The sequence below is a fragment of the Marmota flaviventris genome, chromosome 3 (genome assembly GCF_047511675.1).
Source record: "Marmota flaviventris isolate mMarFla1 chromosome 3, mMarFla1.hap1, whole genome shotgun sequence".
NCBI classification, from domain to species: Eukaryota; Metazoa; Chordata; class Mammalia; order Rodentia; family Sciuridae; genus Marmota; species Marmota flaviventris.
The window spans coordinates 47,591,273-47,606,892 of record NC_092500.1 but is presented as its reverse complement, the minus strand read 5'-3'; the positions used below and the strand labels follow the sequence as shown (position 1 = coordinate 47,606,892).

The following is a 15,620-nucleotide window of genomic DNA, read 5'->3' as shown; positions in this document are numbered from 1 at the left end:
GCCTCCAGATGAGGCCGGTTCTGCCAGCCCTGATGGTCAAAAGGCACACTGTGTCTTTTCATGTTAGACCCCCTCCATTGTCTTCTACCTGCAAGCCACAGACAGCACTTAGATTAAGAGCGTCTCAGAGGCCTGCTCAGCTTTACTCAGCACTGGGCTGCAAGAGTTGAGTGGCAGAAGTTCACTTATTGCCTTCCCGGGAACATCTTTTGGGTAAAAGAAATTTTCCAGTTGCTCTCTCCTAGATCTAGGCTCTCACTTCATTTGACAGGTATAACATGAGATATTTATTTACCTATTTTCCAAATTTTTTTTTTGTATCAGAGATTGAACCTAGGGGTGTTCAACCTGTGAGCCACATCCCCAGCCCTGTTTTATTTTCTATTTTGACACAGGGTCTTGCTAAGTTGCTTAGGGCCTCACTCAGTTGCTGAAACTGGTCTTGAACCAGCGATCTTGATGCCTCAGCCTCCTGAGGCACTGGGATTACAGACATGTGCCACCTTCCAATTTTTTGTTAGAGTAAAAACACATACAACATAAAAACTATCATCCTAACCATTTTTGAGTGTACAGTTCAGTGGTATTAAATACATTTATAATGTTGAGCGACCATCATCACCATCCATCTTCAGTACTCTTCTGATTTTGTAAAATGAAGCTCGGGACCCATTAAACAATAACTCCCCATTCTTCCCTTCTACTTTATACCACCTACCTTTCTACCTTCTGTCTCTATGATTTTGACAAAATCTAAATACCTCATGTAAGTGGAATCGTACAGTATTTGTCTTCCTGTGATTGGTGTATTTCACTCAGCATTCTACCCTCGAGGCTCATCCCTGCTGCAGGATGTAGATTTCCCTTGTTTCAAGGCTGTATGTAAAGCCATCCATTGTATGTGTAGACCACATTTTGCTTATCCATTCATCTGCTGGGTTGCTTTCACATTTTAGCTACTGTGAATGATACTACTATGAACATGGATGTAATATCTTTTTGAATACTTGTTTTCTATTTTTGTGGCTATATACCCAGAGGAAGAATTGCTGAATTGTGTGGTAATTCTATTTTTTAAGTTTTTGAGGAACTGCTACGCATTTTCCAGTGAGTGTATCATTTTATCCTACTTACAGTATCCAGGGATTCCAATTTTTCCACATCCTCACCAACACTTGCTGTTTTGTTTTGTTTTTATTTTTATTTTCACGGTAGCCATCTTAATGGATGTGAGGTAGTGTCTCATTATGGTTTTGATTTGCATTTCCCTAAGGATTAGTGACACTGAGAATCTATTAATGTGATTTTTGACCATTTTTATATCTTCTTTGGAGAAATATTTGTTAAATTTGTTGCCCATGTTTAGACTGTTTTGTTGTTGTTGTTATGGTTCAGTTTTAGAAGTTTTCTATTTATTTTGGACATTTGTCCCTTAATGTAATTTGAAAATATTCTCTCCCATTCTATGGGTTATTTTTCATTTACTTGATTGTGTCTTTTTATATACAAAAGTTTTTAATTTTGGTGACATCTAATTTGTTTTTTCTTTTATTATTTGAGTCTTTGGTGTCATATTCAAAATTGCCATATCTAATGCTACGAAAGTTTTGCCCTATATTTTCTTCTAAGAATTTTAGGTTTTACATTTGGGTCTTTGATCCTTTTGAAGTTAATTTTTGTTCACGGCATTAGACAAGAGTTCACCTTTATCCTAATACATACAGGCATTCAGTTTTTCTGGTACTTTTTGTTGAAAAAATACTTAGAAGTATTTGTTTGATAAAATCACCTTTCCCTTAGTAAATGATGTTGGCACCCTTGTCAAAATTATTTTACCATATGTATATTTATTTCCAGCTTGTCTATTCTATTCCATTGGTTCATTATGTCTGACTCTATGCTGGTTTCACGCTATTTTAATTATTGCTCCTTTGTAAATAAGTTTTGAAATTGAGAAGTGGGAATCCTCCAGCTTGGTTCTTCTTTTCAAGATTTCTCTTCAGGATGTCTTGAGATTCCTTTTGAATTTTAGATTGGGTTTTCTCTTTCTGCAAAGAGCATCAATGGGATTTTCATAGGGATTGCCTTAACTTACAGATCACTTTGGGTATTATTGACATTGTAACAATGTTAAGTCTTTCAATCCATAAACATGGTACATATTTCCATTTATTTATATCTTCCCTAATTTCTTTCAGCAATATTTGGCTGTTTTCAGTATAAATCTTCCACCACTTGGTTAAGTTAATTGATATTTTTTATGCTATTATAAATGGAATTGTTTTATAATTTCCTTTTCATACGTTAATTGTAGAAAAGAAACTAATTTTTATTGGTTGACTTTGTTTATTGCAGTGTGGCTGAGGAACTTGTTTTTAAACAATAAAATACTAAAGTTTTCCAATAATTTACTTTAAAAAAACAACATAGAAAATACTTAGAAGTATTTGTATGATAAAGCCACCTTCACTGTCTTGCATTTTTATACATCCTCTGGAGTGAGTGCACAGGTGTCAGTCACAGGTGCAGTTTATCATCAGCCTGCCAAGGTGGAGTCTTGTGGGGTTACCTATCTTATAGCAGCTATGTTTCTTCTGAATGTGATCCTTCTCTAGAATGCTCAGGAAAGAAGTGTTCCTGAGCAGGAAAGTATAGGTAATATCATCTTCCCAGGGCCTTACGACTGCCATTATTCAGCAAAATAATTATTTCTCCTCTCTGTCCTCCATAATCTTCCCATTCTCCAGTAGAGTTGAATGGGAACATTTGGAAATTATTAGCAACAGAAGTTCTCTGGGCCACCCTGCTTCTCCCAGGAGAGGTTACAACCCAAGTTCCTTCCTAGGAAGGGAAACCCAGAGCTCTGGGAAAGTAAGGGACAGCATTCCTGTTCCAGGCAACCAGGTTCATAGGTCACCTGAGGAGAAAACCATGCCAAACCAGGATTCAGTGTATAAATAGAGTTTTACAAAATGGAAAATTTGCAATCCTTTCCATAGCAGAACTTTGTAGTGATGTAATCTATGGGGTTGTCGCTAAGGCCATCTTCATTGACAGAATCTGCAATACCAAAAGCAGGTGCACATTTCCCCACTTTGATGAGATAGGAGAAGCCCAGGATTGCTCTAGGACTCTCTTCTGAGGATAGACTTCATTTGCTAGTTAATCCTCAACATTGGAATCCTCTACAACATTGTAAGTGCATCATAGAGCATCTCCTTTATTCTTTCTCATTAGGAATACAGGGAATTTGGCTCCTCTTCTGCCATGATCTTTGTTAACTGTAAAATAAGCAAGATGCATAGAGAGCCACTTGATTTCCTGGCCTCCTACCCATTCATGTGGGCCATGTGGTGACTTTGATTGACACCTCCACGGCTGCTTGTTTTAAGGACTTTCTGGGCTTCATATGATGAAGTAACTGGCACAGTTCAGATTCAGATAGTCTCTCCAACCTTCTCTCCATTTCTTTTTCACCACCTGATTCTTTTTTATAAAGAAATTTTCATTGAAGCTAAAGTGAAAACTAGAAATGCTTATGAAAATGTTGAAATGTTGTTCTTCATGATTGCTATATCAGTTCCATGAGTACTTTGCTACTTCATTCCAAAATAGAAAAAAGAATAGCTGGATCTTCATAGACTATCCATATAACTAACCAAAGTTGAAAATTAGTGATGTTTGTCATAGTTGGTATGAGCAGCTTACTTCTTCCCCTTTATAGGAGATATGACCTTGTAAGATAAACTTTTCTTATTGGGGTACTTTGTTGCTTATTATAAATTTCACTTGGCTGCCATGTGCCCCAGTGATCGCTCAGTGATAGGAGATGGAGTAAGAGAGTTCAAGGGTTGATCTTGAGAGCAAGGGGACCCAGGAGATTAGCAATGGGGAATTTTCCTGTTTGCGTGTTCATTTACCATTTTACTAGAAAACTTTGTTTCTTTGATTATTTGGGAGCAAGTGGTTATATTTCTTAAGCTTTATTATCAAGTGTGATCAGTATAAGAGCAATGTACTCCATACAGGTAAGAACTGCCTTAAAATAATTTACAACTAAGCTTATATAAAGATGAGGTGTATATTGAACAATTAGTCCTCAAATGATTTATGTTTCTTTTTCATATAAGATTGCATGTTATAAGCCATCCTATTATGACTTAGTGTGTGGCTACTTTTTACTTATTTATTCTGTTTTTTCCTTCAATCACAACCTACCAGGAAATTGTCTATTTGGATCATGTTATGATTAAGTAATAATTGGTTCCTGTCTTCATGTAGCTTCTAGTTAAACAAGGGGTGATGAGATAGGTACACATATTAAAAAACTCTAAGTGACAATGTGAATACTGTGAGATACGCAAAGCATTCTTTCAATTCAGAGAAAGGAAGAGAACATCTGGACATAGGGATTCATGGAGGGAAAGGAATGGAAAGAGCTTAGACAAGCAGAAAGACACTGAGGACTGAATGTGTGACCAAGAGAGAACAGGAGACCTCTTGAGCTTCCTGTTTTCTCATCCACCACATCCAAAGAGACACCAAGTCATATTGTCTTTCTTTGGTAATATCTGTTGTATCTCAGCTCCCATCTTTATTCTATCCATTTTTCTCCCAAACTATCATAATGACTTCCTAACTGACCTGGCAGTTGCCAGTAGACTTATCTTCCTTAAAAACCAAACCAACCAGGTTGAGGATGTAGCTCAGTGGTACAGCACTTACCTAGCATGCATAAGACCCTGGATCAATCCCCAGTACTGCAAAAGCAAAACAGGACAAACAACACATCAAATCAACCAATACAAAACAAATGTCCGATCATATAATCTTCCTTTACCAGTTTTGGCTCTTTATTCGCTACAGAACCCTCTACAATCTGATTTGAGTCTTTTATTTCTGACTCAGTTTCTAACACTAACATCAAACTCTTCACCCTGCATACCTTCATGTGAAGCTACATTGAGCAACAGGTTTCTCACCTTTTGTCAGGTAGGCAGGGCACTTTTTAGAACAAGGTGTGTGTGCACATGTTGTATCCCTAACTTGAAAGCCTTTGCCACCTCTCACCACTCACCTCTCACCTCCATATCCTTTCCAAAGTCCAGCATTTCCATCTCCTTGTAGGGCTTACCTTCCCTCCCTTCCAGGAGCTTCTGTTGCTTCCCTTACCTGGACCCACAGGCGTGTGTTGTTGGTGACACCTTCCCATATCAGCCTTTTTCTCTGTTTCTCAGATCTGCCATTGAGTGTTATCTGTCCTAATAACTCTTCCTTTGGACAAGCTCATCATTAGGATCTCCATGCACAGGCCTTCTCTGAACACCCATCTGAAATCATCTCTGCATCTCTCAGTTTAATTTTTTTTTTATAAGTACAGGGTCCACTAAATTAGAAAACAGTGCCCCTCTGGCTGCAGACACCATCCGTCCTCTCAGCTGGGCCTTGGTGCTGTGAGCAAGCTGCAAACTTGTTCACAGAAGCTTGGAGAATATTTATTCCATACTGAAATTATCTGCTTATTTGCCTACTTGTTCTTTACTAATCTCCCCAAATAGCTGTGTGAGAAAAGAAATCTCATATATTTTTCAAAATTGTTTCTTCAGTACTTTATTTTGTTTTTTATCCCAGAGTTTCCAGGACTGTGGGAATTCAACAAATATTGGTAGAATGAACTAATGAGTTCTGTAATGTCTTGGTTGATCCTGTCTCTACGCTGCCTCTGAGGACACATCTTCTAGAGGATTTATCACATTGTGTTGTCATTCTCTTGCACTAGATCGTGGGATTCTATGGTTAGAGACTATGCCTCCTCAACCCAGTGCTGATTAGGACAGGATCTGATTTGTTGTAGATTCCCTTTGTTATAGTTGGGAATAACAAATTCCTTCAAAGCCTCATATGTTGAAGGCTTAATCCCCAAGACAGAAATATTCTGAGGTGGGGGCCTTTGGGAAGTGAATGGATCATGAGGATGCCGACCTCATCAGTGGATTAAGTCACTGATGGGTTCAAAATTGAATGGACTACTGGGAGCTGATGGACCCTGTAGGAGGTGGGCCCTATCTAGAGGAAGGAGGTCACTGAAGGCCTTCCCTGGAAGGGTATACATTGTCCTTGGCTCCTTATTTTCTCTCTCTCTCTCTCTCTCTCCCTCCCTCCTTCCTAACTGCCATAAAGTGAGCATCTTTCCTTCACCATACACTTCTGTCAGATGTTTTGCCTTGCCTCAGGCCCAAAGGGATGGAGACGGTTGACCATGGACTGAGACCTTTGAAACCATGAACCCAAACAGATATTTCCCCTCTTATTTTCCTTTTTTCATTCATTCTTTCTTTGGGGGAGAGGGTAGTAGGGATTGAACCCAGGGACACTTAACCACTGAACCACATCCTCAGCCTTTTTTAATATTTTATTTAGAGACAGGGTCTCAATGAGTTGCTTAGGGCCTCACTAAGTTGCTGAGGCTGGCTTTGAACTTGTGACCGTCCTGCCTCAGCCTCCCAAACTGCTGGGATTAAAAGGCATGCACCACCATGCCTGGATAAATGGTCTAAGATAGTTCATCACAGCAATGAAGATCTGATTAACACTCTTGACAAGAATTTGTTCATGTTAATGCCTAATGTTTCGAATCTCAATGAAAGGGAGAGAAGTAATTCAATTACATAAGGAAGTCTGAAGGAAAAGTGATTTTTCAGTGGGGGAAAGATGAGTTCAATTTTGACTTTGAAATGTCAACTGAACACTCAGATGAAAGTGTCCAAGGAAGTGACCGGGAGTGTGGAACTTGAGGGAGCAGTTAGGGATTGAAAGGAGGCTGCAGCCATGGATGAAAATATTAGGAAGGGGAAGATTAGGGATGAAGGTTACAGATGGGAAACCTGTGGCCAAGTCTGGCTTGCCGATAGTGTTTTCCCTCATGCTATTTAAAAACTTTCAAATTTGTTGCCTATATTAAAAAATGAGGAGATCTTCATACATTTCGGATTTTGGGCTTCCTTGAAATGTCAGAAATTCTGGGGACATGGTGCTGGGGCAAGGCTCTACCAATAGGGGCTTCCGGCACCTTCCTGTTGCTGGTCCCTGTTGTGTAACAGGCCCTATGGCCTTTCAGGCTCATGTAGAATGAGAAGCAAAGGAACCAAAGCAAAAATCCTGAGGACACATTCAGTTAGAGATAACAGAGGAGGAAGAGGAAACCTGTGAAGGCTGAAAGGATTGGGCAAAAGAGGAGGAAAACCTGGAACAAGCACAGTATTGAAAGCCACGTGAGCTGAGGATCCAAAGGAAATGGGGAAGAGGTAGATGAGATCCTGTCTCTTCCTGGCTCTCTCTGGGACCTACACCAGCCTTGGAGAATATTTATTCCATACTGAAATTATCTGCTTATTTGCCTACTTGAAATACTGGGATTGTCAGTCTTATTTCATAATGGCAAGCCATTTTCCAGATCCCCAACAATACCTGGCATTATCTGACATTCTGTTGTGCAATTCTGATGGACTTAAAGTAACATCATATTGTTTTCCATCTGTCTCTTTCTGATTACTAATACAGTTGTGTATCTCTTTCTTGTGTTAGTTACTTAGGTTCCTTCTTCTGAGAATTGTTTGGCCCAGTGTTCCATTGGTTTGTGTTTTATTTTTTTTTTGGGGGGGGGGTGCGGGGGATGAGAATAAAACTTTTCACTTGGCTCTGTTATTTTATTCTTTCCCAGCACTCTCGAAAATAAAACAAATACACTAAATCTATAGCAATAGCTTGAGAGAATAATAATTATTTTCTATTTCAAGGCCTTGGCTTACTTCCTAGTGTTAATTACAACTTCAAGCTCTATTATTTTACTTGTTGTTTATGATTATTATTAGTCAGTCTTCCCCATTAGAAAATATGCTCTATGAATGCAGAGACTGCATCTACTTTATCTGTTTTGCCTACTATTATTGTTTAGGAGAATTCTTAGGTGTTTGAGAGGTGCATCATAAAGAAATATTAATTCTATTCATTAATTGAATATTGAACTACATGTGTCAGGTTACTGGCCCTGGGGAATCACAAGACACCACCACTGCCCTCCAAAGGAACTCAGTTGGGAAGCCAAGAAATCAAAGAATCACAATAAACTGAATGTGTGCTTGTTCAGCTGGAAATTTGTTTCAGTCGAAGGATTCAATTGCATTTAAACAGAAGTAACAAATATTAAACAAGAATTCTAAACTAAAAGAAGGGCAACAACACTACATATAATTTGGAATAATTTTGTGAAGCTCATGCTCATCCCATGTGAGGCAGAGGTCAATATATGACCTCCCAGGAAATGAGCCCAAGAGTCATCCTCTTTGCAAGAGAAATATGTTTGGGAAGGAAGGCTGTCCTTCAGGGACCTGTTAAAAATTCACCTGGGAGCCAGAGCTTCATACCATCTCAAAGGTCTGCTTTTCTGGTTTGGGGATTTTATTATTTTAAAGCCATGTTTGGGCCTGGTAAGATCTCTACAGAATAAACTCATGGACAGGGATCCAAAGCTGAGTTTATTCAAAGCCCAAACAATGACCAGACACACCCATTGGCTAATGACAGTTTCTCTCTCTTCAGCAAGCATTTTTGTAATGCTCAATTAAGGCTGGGTTATTCTCATGATTGTATTATAAAACATCAGTCCATGCAACATCAGGTGCATCATTTACCAGAAGGAGAGATTTTTTCAAGTCTGTGGCTCCTTTTTGGGGAAGACATAAAGACCTGTGTTAGCAGGGCTCAGTAGCACATGACTGTAATCCCAGCGGTTTGGGAGGCTGAGACAGGAGGATCACGAGTTCAAAGCCAGCCTCAGCAAGATGTGAGGAGCTAAGCAACTCAGTAAGACCCTGTCTCTAAATAAAATACAAAATAAGGCTGAGGATGTGGCTCAGGGTTGAGTGCCCCTGAGTTCAATCTCTGGTACCACAAAAAAAAAAAAAAAAAGATGAGTGCTAGTGTTTGTTAATTCACCCACATTTCCATGGGCATTTCCTGACATGGAAAAGAAAGTGTATATTCCTTCCTTTTTTTTTTTTCCTGAGAGGAAACCTTATATAAAAGATGAAGGAGAAGTTAGTAACTCTCTTCATTTCACTAGAGAGCATTATCATGACCTCTCAAAGCCTCATGGCATGAACCACAGCTGTGACAATATTCATTCATGTGATCATCAAATAGGACTGAGTTATTGGTCTGCTAGAGAATCACCCACAGGTGAGATATGGGCCCTGTCCTTGGTGAGCCCCCTCCAGGTGTTTACTATTAGGCAATTATGACACTAGTGTAAGGAAGGGAGGAGGAGGAGGGCTTCATGTTGAGGGAGCAGCCAGTGCTACTTCCAGACATTAGAGGAAGCGTACTATGCTCAGCGATTGGAAATGGTTCAATGTGGCTAGAGCATAGGTTTGAAACAGACTGTGGGGAAAGACAAGTTTCAGTTAAGATCGTACTCTATAGAGGAAGAAGAATGGGGGGCCAGGGAAAAGAGGGAAAGGGGCCTGAAATAAAATTTCATGCATGTGTGACTTTGTCAAAAAGGAACCCAACTATTATGCGTAACTACAATGCTATAATAATAATAAAAAAAGATCCTACTCTAAATAATAGCTCTGATGTTACAAATGCCTGTATTGTTTTCCTGTGCACATAGACTTGCCAAACTGCCCCAAGTGTTCATTTAGAAAATGTGCTCATGCTGTCCATATGTATGCTGACCAAAAAGCAAGTATTTCAAACAGGAAGTAAAAGATTCTTGTGTGATTTGGAACATTTGCCACTTTTTCCTCCACAGTCTCATTAGTAGATTTTGGTGGTGAAAATTGGTTTGATCATTTTTTCCATCCTAACTGTAAAGCTGTGTTTCAGCAGAGGCAGTGGGCCCCATTTAAAATTGTTACTATCTGGACAGAGCTGAATAATCAAATTAGGTTCAATTATAAAGAATGTTTATAACCAAAGATGGTCATCAAGTGGGGAAACTTTTCAAAATGCCTCAGTGTACACCCATCACAACCCTACTGTATTAAAAAAAATAATTTCTCAGGCATTTGTGATGCACATTCCTGATCATACATTTGAGAATGTATCACCTTTGTAGAAAAGGACATTTTCAGAAAAATATAGATTATATTTTTTAATATGCTGGTCTCACTGTGGTGACAGAGGTCAGAAATAAGAACATTTAAGTAATCTAGCAAGAGTCAATCCCTATAACGTGTTCTTGGAATTTATTTTTTAGTAATATTCCATTGGATCCATAAAGTCAGGACAGGTCATAATTATAATCAGAAAAGTAGTAAATTCCCTCTCCACCTTTATTTCCCCTTGAATAGGAAAACACATGAATTATCTCCTTGTCTATTGGACCTACCTAGAAGACATATGATGCTGGCAGATTGGAGCTGAAGAAATTAGAGCTGGCTTTTTATCATTATTGACAAGTAACTGGACAGTTACAGCCACTGCTCATATCTCATGAGACAGTATTAAAAGTCCCATTGAAGAAGACACTGCAGGAATAACTCACTGTGGTTTAGTGGGGGCTTTATCGTCATTCTTTATGTTCCACTTTGGTTGGGGCTAAATCACAAATTAATGTATCAAGCAAATATTAAACTTGAAAAAAGGAAGAAGCCAGTTGCTAAGAAATAGAAAAAAGTAGGATTAGTTCCAGAAAGGATGGGAAGGAGCAGGCAGATGTGGGAGTGTTAGGACATGGAGCGGATAGCGCTGATAGATTGCCTGTCAAGGAGCAGGTCACAGGAAGGGGTCAGAGAGGATGATTGGGCTTCTGTTTGGGACTGCTGGGTTGACATTAACTGACCATGTGATCCACTGTAAATAATACAGTTATAATTATAGAATAAGGCTGTCTACAGTATAAACACAGTAAATAATCATTTAATGTCCGTTATGATTTAGAATCACAGACTGCTGTTCTTATCTTCATGATTTATGCCTTATTTTTATTAAAACAAATTTAGAAGTCAAGAAAAATTTGAACCAGGATTCAAACATTTAGAAGAACTTTTTTCAGGAGATTTTTGTTTCTATGTTTTGGCATTTATTTCTGTTAATAACCTTTTTAGTGAAAAATTTCAAATATATATAGAATTGGAGATGTAATGAAATCCCAAGGTATGTCTCACTCAGATTCTAGTTACAAATTCTCATCCAATTCTGTATTATTTAAATCCCCTGCCGACTACCTTCTTCCAACAGCTGGATTATTTAAAGTGAACTCCCAAGTTGCTAAAGTTGGGATCCTAAATGTCTCCAGAGGCCATTGGTCGCCAGTCTGTGACACTTGGCTGGGGCAGGTGGCAAGGGGCGGTAGAAACTTTAGAGAGCAGGGTCTAGTAGAAGGACATTAGGTCTTGAAGGGTGTGACCTTGAAGGGGATATTGGGACCTCAACACTTTCCTGCCTCTTTTTTTTCCCTCCCAACTACTGTGAGTTGAACTGCTTTGCTCTACCAGGTACTTTCCCACCATAGTACTGTTCTGCTTTGCTACAGGTCCAAAAGCAATGGGGCCAAGTGACCATGATTTGAAACCTCTGAAACTGTGAGCCACAATAAACCTTTCTTCCTTATTAGTTTATTTTTCTCAGGTATATTTGTTATAGCAATGAAAAGATGACTAACACAAATATCATATCATATTCTTATAGATGCCTTAGTATTTTTTTTCTAAAAGGGAAGAACTACCTCTTAAAAACAGAATCACTTATCATACTAAAAAATTTATAGGAATTCTTTAATATCAAATCCAGTCACTGTTGAAATTTCCCCAATTGTTTTTATAGATGTATACATGAAACAAAGAAACAAGCATATACTTATGGTTTTATCATCCATTGAGAATCATTGCCTAGATCCATTGTTTTTTATTAAGAGTCAGAAAATATTGATACTCTGTCATTGTTTTAGTCAACTTTTTTTTTGCTGCTGTGGCTAAAAGACCTAACAAGAGCAATTTTAGAGGAGGAAAAGTTTATTTGGGGCTCACAGTCTCAGTCCATAGATAGCAACTCCATTATTCAGGACTCCAGGTCAGGCAGAATCATGGCAGAAGAGTGTGGCAGAGGGAAGCAACTCACATGATGATCAGGAAGCAGAGAGAGACTCCGCACTTGCCAGATACAAATAACATACCCCAAGGGCACACCCCCAATGACCCATCTCCATCAGGGGATTAATTCACTGATTGAGTTAAGGCTCTCATAACCCAATCATTTCACCTCTAAACTTTTTTTTTTCGTCTCACACATGAGCTTTTGGAGGACCTCTCATATCTAAACCATAACAATCATTTTTTATTCATTCTCTGGAATTCTAAAATGAAGAACTTTCTCTTATTAAATAGGTAGCTGATATGCAGGAAAGGAAAGATAAGCTTCACTCTTTCTTTTATTCATAAGCTTTCATAAAAATGAGTTAAACCTCTGCTATCCTCCAAAGGGTAGAAATAACATGTTTCAAAAAATTGAGTAGGATTTTGGATGCTTTTTAAAACACATTTGGTTCTTTGATCTATTACAGTGATTGGTCCTTTGATGTCCCATCTTTAGCCCAGGGGACTTTCTCCAGTTGCCTCTGGAGTCATTTTGACACAACCTCACGATTCTCGATTCTCGTAGTTCCCTTACCTTCTCAGTTGTAAGTCATTCCAGGTTAACTGCACGCGGCTCCTACCCCAAATCTGGAATCACCAGTTTCCCAGAGTCCTGGTTCCTTTCAGCAAGAATGATATTTACAGACCACATGAGAGTGCTCATTGTTAGTAGTTGGAAATGTTTTTTTTTTTTCTATTCTTTTTTTTTTTTTTTTTTGTGAACATAGCTAGGGATTTTTGTTTTCTTTTTAAAAATAGACTGTGTCAGGAATTCATAGTAATATTTCTAACTTAAATTTAATATTGCAAAGAATTTTACTTTAATGTTTGGCTTTATATTTGTATCTCTCTCTTAAAATGTTAAAACTTGCAGTTTCTAACATAATTAACTTAGCTATGTATTTGTTTCATCCAGTTATAAATGGGTATAGTGTATGCTTGTGTATTATCCATTGCTATTTTTTCTGGCTCTATGATTATTGAAAAGTTTAAGATCTCTGTTTTTTTTTTCTTTCTTCCTTTTTCCCCCCTCTTTTGGGATACATCGCACTAAGAATAGACAAATTACTGTGCTTTCAAGACACTTAAAATAAGTCCTCTCTGTGAGGTTCATCCAGAAACTCAATACAAAATTGCTTCCTTTGTTTGCTTTTGCTTTTTATTTTTAGAGGATGTTTTGTAGTTTAATTATGTTTCATAATTATTTCAAAACTCACATTATTCTAAAGGCAAATCTATAGAACAAGGTATATTCCTAGAGCCTGGATTCTATTCATTTCACCCACCTCATTTTTTCCTTCCCATTATGTGTAAGAATTTTAAATTAGTTTTTGGTTTACCCTTCATTTTTTCCAACGCAAGAAAATTTGTGCATATTTTTGTATCCTCCCCTTGTTTTAAACAAAAGGTAGCATACTATACACACTTTTCTATACCTGTTGTTTTCTACCCATAGTATATCCTATACTTTGCCCCATAACAGTATATAGAAATATTCTTCATTTATTTTTCAAACAGTTCCATTATATGCTATTATGTAAATGTATCACAGTTTATTATAAAAACCCCTTATTGGTGTACATTGGGTTGATTTTAGTCTGTCCTCTTCCTCTTCCTCCTTCTTACCTTTCTTTTTTCTTTTTTTTTTTTTTAATATTTATTTATTTTTTTTAGTTCTCGGCGGACACAACATCTTTGTTTGTATGTGGTGCTGAGGATCGAACCCGGGCCGCACGCATGCCAGACGAGCGCGCTACCACTTGAACCACATCCCCAGCCCATCCTTCTTACCTTTCACCAGGGGATGAGGTCTAGAGTAGATTTCTAGGAGTGGGATTACTGGCTTAAAATATAAAAACGTAATTTTGTTAGATACTGCTGAATTCCACTCCATAATGATCTTATTAATTTGCAAGATTTGGGGGGATAGTTAAAGGGTATCTGATAAGACTTCAGGAAAAATAAAAGGTTTGGGGGTAACTTTTGAAAATTCAACAGAGGGATGTCTTTATTTATTTATTCATTTTTTTGAGTTTTCTTAAACTAAGCATAGTCCTCAGGGATCAAGCTTTCAGCCATTGTGCTTCCCAAACAGGAAAACTTTCTATTTTTTTTTTTTTTTGCAAGCTCTCAGTACACCCTTCAATTTACTTTCCTGTGTTCCAAGGGCACAGGCATGTGCTAAGTACTGGTGAGACATGCGCATAATCAACACAATGGCTGCCCTCCACAGACTCCTACTGAGTGGGGAAATTGGCGCATAACACCTGGACACCACAAATGGCCAAGTGACAAAATCTAACATGTTCTGAGGACACTGTAGAAGAGAATGGTGTATTCTGGCCAGTGGCCTCTGGGAAAGTCCTGGCAACAGTGGGATGTAGACTGGCCTTGAGAAAGACATCTCTAACAAAGGTAACTACTAGAATTAGGAACGGTTTCAGACCCCAGGCATGGAGACATGGGGCTCTATTAGAGCTCTGTGACTCTGGGACTTTAAGAGTCTCCAACGCTTTCACAAGACCTACCTGTCTTTAAGCCACATGAACTAAGCCTTAGATCTGTAAGGTTCAGCTTTTGATTCTACTCTGACGGATAGCTTCCCAGAGTGTTTCCCCTTAAGCTTGATTTTACGCAATGAGAATCTCAAAAACATGCAGCCCTGAGTTTGACCTCCCAACCACAACCACTCTAGAGCCATTGGCCTGGGGCTCATTTCTTTAGGCAGTGGACTAGCCTCTTAGAGATGCAAAGAATGTTTTGGCAGAGGAGATATCAGGGTGTCAGGATGCCAGCTGACAAGAATGTCCCAGTTTTTGTTTGTGTGTGGCTGAGAGACAGATATTTATGACAACTGAAGAATCTAGGTGTTGGGGAGGATGGCCTGGGTTCTCTGGTTTGGCAGTCTCTCCTTTCTCTTTCTGATGAGTAAGTGTATTTCTTGGAACTAGAATAAGTGTGTGTGTGTGTATGTGTGTGTGTGTGTGTGTGTGTGTTTAATCTTGTTTGAGAGTTCGGTTAAAATGCAAATTGTTCATGATAGTGATTGAGAGGTTAAAGCAGACATTTAACTCAAGACTTAGCCTCTCACAGAGAAAGAAGCTTATTACATTTTACCTGGGGCCTCACCTCTACAAAAGGTGGCAGTATAAGTTCCTTGCTTAGCATCTGGATGCCCATTCTAAGTGACAACTGCCATTTTAAGGAAAAAGTTTCACTTTCCCGCCCAGGGGTGTTTCTGAGAAAGATTCCCCACTCCCTCATACCAACCCAACCCTTCAAGGCCTGTGTTAGGACCCGCCTGGCTCTGATTCCTGAGCCTACCCCATAAGTCCTGGAACCCAAGCCTGTTTGCCCCTCTCCCACTATAAAGAGATGGCCTATATTTGTCAGCTCTGACAAATAAACTCTGCTATGTATCTCTGCCTGGTCTCTGTCTTTCATTTCTCCCTTACCGTCTCTCCTTTCTAGCTTTCCCTTCAG

The 15,620-nt window shown here is 38.7% G+C and overlaps 1 protein-coding gene across 1 annotated transcript in view; it reads left to right on the top strand.

Annotated features, from left to right (window-relative positions):
• Window positions 1-15,620, top strand: part of Myrfl (myelin regulatory factor like) — a 116,450-nt gene that overhangs the window by 78,482 nt on the left and 22,348 nt on the right. The gene's annotated exons all lie outside the window — the stretch shown is intronic.